The 4,730-nt window shown below is 41.9% G+C and overlaps 1 protein-coding gene across 1 annotated transcript in view; it reads right to left on the bottom strand.

Moving 5' to 3' along the window:
* Positions 1–4,468, bottom strand: part of HIPK3 (homeodomain interacting protein kinase 3) — a 119,516-nt gene extending 115,048 nt beyond the window's left edge. Inside the window, exon 1 of the mRNA XM_006883740.1 lies at positions 4,099–4,468. The gene's annotated coding sequence lies outside the window, so the exon portion shown is untranslated. The remainder of the gene's footprint in view (positions 1–4,098) is intronic.
* Positions 4,469–4,730: the final 262 nt, after the last annotated feature.

Below are 4,730 nucleotides of genomic sequence, written 5' to 3'. Positions count from 1 at the left end.
TGATGCTACCGATTGGTCCAGTGGTGAGAATCTTTGTCTTCTTGACATTGAGCCTCAGTCCATACTGAAGGCTGCAGTCCTTGACCCTCTGCAGTAAGCGCATGAGGTCCTCAGTTTCAGCGAGCAGGGTTGTATCATCTGCATAACGCTGGTTGTTGATAGATCTTCCACCAATCCTAACACCACGCTTCTCCTCATAGAGCTCAGCCTCTCAGATAATCTGTCTGCATACAGACTGAAAAGGTATGGTGATAGGACACATCCCTGGTGTACACCCTTGCCAATTTTGAACCATGCAGTGTTGCCCTGCTCTGTTCTGACGATGGCCTCTTGGTCCAAGTATAGGTTTCTCATTAGCACGATTAATTACTAAATATAAAATACAAGAAGAAATCTAGTCAATGACTTTGCTATGCTCAGACCAAGCTAGAACAGACATAAAATCAGTCAATTCCAGTGCAGTCAATTCCAACTCATGGTGATTCAATGTGCCAGAATGGAACTGTATTTTATGGGGTTTTCACTGAATGACTTTTCAGAAGTAGAATGCTAGGCCTTTGGATGGATAGATTTGAGTCTCCAACTGATATATTGTTTGTGGTTGTGTGCTTTCAAGTTGGGAGCTATTTATAGTTGACCCTCTAGCAAGTTTTCAAAGGCTGTAAATCACATACGAGGAGAATGTCCATCTTTCTCTTGCAGAGCAGCTGGGAGATTCAAACTGCCTGCCCTCGGGTTTGCCGTGCAACTTGTTATCACTCGGCCACCAGAATCTCACAGGTGGAGTTCGCTAGAGTTTCCTATTAACAGCTGATCAAATTCACTGTGCCCAAGAGATTCTTAGATTACAAATGCAACCCCCAAAACAGTATTTTCAATACTCCTCCAATTCTTTTCGTTTTCGCATATAAAACAGAGGCTCTAGATTTCTAGTATAGTAGTCATGCACCTCGGAATTAAAACCGTGTTGTCTTTGTGTAGTCAATTATGGCTCAAGTATCAACTGACAACAGCCTGATTTGCTAAAACGCACAGTTTAATTCGACACTTCTGTAAAACGTGTTATATCAATCCTCCAAAATCTATTTCACTTTGGTGCTAAGAATGACTAAGACCAAAAAGAAATAATATGACAAAACTACAAAGGCACTACATTAATATTAGAGTTTCCAAAAAAAAACCCACTATAATTATACCACGTCAACCAAAAGAAATAGATTAACTTTTTTTAATTCACATAAAGTGCCTATCATAAAAACTCTCCTCAAAACTTCTACTGTAAGTATATATTCCTACTCAATTTACAGGGAATTCTGATGGTTTAGTGGTAACCCAACCCAAAGGAATATGGTTCGGATCCACAAGCAGCTCCATGGGAGAAAGATGGACAAGCTCTTCTCAGGTGATTTACTGCCTCTGAAAATCGACTGTCAGTTTGCACTCAATGGTATATAACAACAACAACAACGTTACTAATTTACAAGGAGCTCTGGTGGCCTAATGAGTAAGGAATTTCACTGACAAATCAAAGGCAAGTGGTTTGAACCCACCAGCTGCCCCTGGGAGGAAAACTGGCATTCTCTTCATATGCCATTTACAGCCTGTGAAAACCCAGTGGGGGATCAGTTAAGAGTCAGTTCCTATATTATGGCACAAAACCACATTTAACAAAATACCCTACTACTACTGAGTGGATTCCAACCCACTCCATTTCAAAGGCTGTACATTTAAACCAGAGTAGACTGTTCCTCATTCTCCCTGGAGGCAGGTAGAGTTAAAACCTCCAACCTTTTTATTAGCAGTACAACATGTAAACCATTACGCCAACAAGGACAACCAAGCTCACTGTCATCAAGCTAGGGCTCCTTAACAGTAAATGCTTAATGGTCCTAGGCAAGATACTAAAAACAACTCATTCCAGAACCAATAAAGACATTTAAAAGAATTCCTTCAGACTTCATCTGTATCAGACACAAAAGGAAAGCCAATACAAAGGCTTCCACAGAGAGAAATACTACTATACCCCAGTTAAATAGGGTGTATTTGTGGGAAGAGCAGCAGAGGGTTTTTATAAACACACTGACATATCCCTCCATTTCAGCAATGCTCTAGTAGTTTATCTTCAGGAATAACTTCTAAGCTAAAGGCCACACTGGAAGTCTCAACTTTTAGACATCTGGAAAGCTACAAGGCAGAAATTTTATATTATTTATTTTGGAAGCAAGAATATAACAAGTTGTATCCTCAAATAGTTAATAGCAGTAACAACTTCTGAAAGAACATTTTACATATGTAAAATGTCAAAAGTTCCTTCAGAAAACCCTTCATTTTCAACACTGTCATGCCATCTTTTTATTTCAAATCCAAGCACAGAGCAACAGAAGTTACATATACTCATACTTGGTAAACTCCTGCAGTGACAATGACTGTTAAGAAAGTTAACTCTTCTTACCTGTCAAAATCAAGTTAACATCAAAAGTTACCAGCCTACTCAAAAATTCAAATGGAAAATAAGAAGCAAATAAAGATTTCATTCAATGAGTGTGAGTCGAAAAACAATATTTCAGAAATCTAAAATTTACATTCACTCCCGCCCCCCCACTCCCTTCCATGTGTTCTCTATGTTCATTTATTAAATGTTTAATGCAAAAATTCCATCAAAAAGTTCATTTGATAGTGGTTGCTTTTTAAAGTGGAAAAAAAAATGGCTTTCAACATCTTGCATTAAGCATAAAGATCTACAGTGTCATGCCATATCTACCACAGCAATCCACCTCTGTAATCCGCACCCTATTTCATAGTATACTATCACAGAACATTCGAAAACTTAAAATAGTATGATCTAAAGCTTCTTTTCAAGCATGTTTACAAGAATTATATCACAGAAACCATCCATTTTAATATGACTCTAAAACTCCATGCCCAAAAGCCAATGACTGGTTTATAAGAAAGAAAATGACTAGTTCAATGGAAAAGGTATTATGACAATAAGCTAAGACTGGCTCAACATGTTATGATCTGCTTGCCTAATATGCATGTTTAGCTACTGCAGTCAGCAATGTCCAAATATAAATTTGAAACATTTAATAGCCAGTTCTGTTCTAGATTTCAAGCTCAACTTACTTTATAGAACAAAACATAGTTTTATCTAAAGTTTTCCATAAAATCTTTTAAGAAAAATCTACTCTGTAGAGTATGTCTATGAAACAAAATAAATCTTATTTAATTTCCCATTAAGTAAATAAATACATAAATGAAGTGTAACAAAAAACCCCAACCCTCTCCGATATTTTACCACACTTCTACAATCAGTTAAAGCATCAAACTTTTTTGAAAAGGTCAGCCCTAGTATTTTGTTTACCTAAAATACCAAGCTTAATCATGACCTATCAAAATCTTATCTTTGCTCATTGTATAAAATTAGCACTGCACTTGCAAACATAAGCAGAATCTAGATTATCAAACGTACGGTGAGATGGGCCCAACTTCTGAAAAATTAAATCTGACAATGTGGGATTAAAATGTTTTAACGGGGGGGAGGGGATTGTCATGAGTGTTCCTCCTAAGTTTTTATCAAAAATTTTCTTTAAAAAAAAAAACTAAAGCACCCGCACCTTAAACCCTGGAAATGAACTAAAATAATTGAATATAAATTACTTCTACTTTAGACGCTACACCAAAGAAGGCAATTGCTAAAACTGGAAAGGGAGGGGGCAGCGACAAAAGGAGGTAGTGGCAGCTTAAGAACAAACACGGCTTAACCAACCAACTTTCCTTTCTGTTAGCAGAGAGACACCAAAATAAAATCAGCACACAGAACCAACCAAAAGCTTTCTTTCCCTGTAACCTGAACAGTAATCTGAAAACCTGTGCTGTTTCTAAAAGAAGTTCCTTATAATTAGAAGCGGCGAACTGACAGGTGGAAAAATAAATTCCCTAATAGGGCAGCAAGAGGTTGTGAAAACACGGTCCAAGGACTGAACGTGTTGTGACTACTCTGTAACAGGTCCAAGGTAATTAATGCACACACCCTTCAGCGCAGAACCTCAAGCAAGAGATAAGGCTGGGCAACAACAGGCTTTGCCCACAGCCACATACCATTTTAACACAAGCGGCTTCCTCCCAGCAGGAAAGGAGGCATATTCCCATCGAAGGCTTTCTGCGAGTTCTCCCCGAGCGGCGCAGGGCAGCGCTGGCCGCCGCCGCCGTAACGAGAGAAGCCGGCAACAGCCCCGCCGCGCGGCCGCCACGCCTTCCTCCGGCCTCGGCGAGGGGACGCGGCGCCGCGGATCACATTTCTCCTCCCCAACAATCACACGCACTCGGGTCCCGGGGAGCTGACACCCTGCAACCACGCCGCGCTGCGACGCCAGCGACGGGGCCACCACGCCAGGGACGCGGCCATCGGCTGGGGTGCTCACAAGTTGCGTGTGTGTGTGCGTGCGTGTGTTTGTTTCCCTTTAATGAAAGAAAAGAGGTATCCGTAGTTACGGCCTTGGGGCGGGCGTGGGGGAAGAGGGGCCCCCCTGTGGGACTAAACAAAACTTCAGTTGCTGGGAAGGGCCGTTGCGCAACCCTGGCCGGGGGAGGCCGGGGCCGCCTGGCCCGGCCCAAGCGTGGCTTCCTGGAGGCTGCGACACGGCGCGGAGGAAGCACGCGAGGGCCCTGCGCCTGGCAGCCTCGGGCCTGGCGCGAACTCTGCCGAGGGGGCGCCGCCCGAACCGGGCCAC

The sequence above is a fragment of the Elephantulus edwardii genome, unplaced genomic scaffold (assembly GCF_000299155.1).
Source record: "Elephantulus edwardii isolate Elephantulus edwardi_28Jun2011 unplaced genomic scaffold, EleEdw1.0 scaffold00029, whole genome shotgun sequence".
Lineage (NCBI taxonomy): Eukaryota > Metazoa > Chordata > Mammalia > Macroscelidea > Macroscelididae > Elephantulus > Elephantulus edwardii.
The sequence above is the reverse complement of the archived record's forward strand: the minus strand, read 5'-3'. Positions and strand labels throughout refer to the sequence as shown.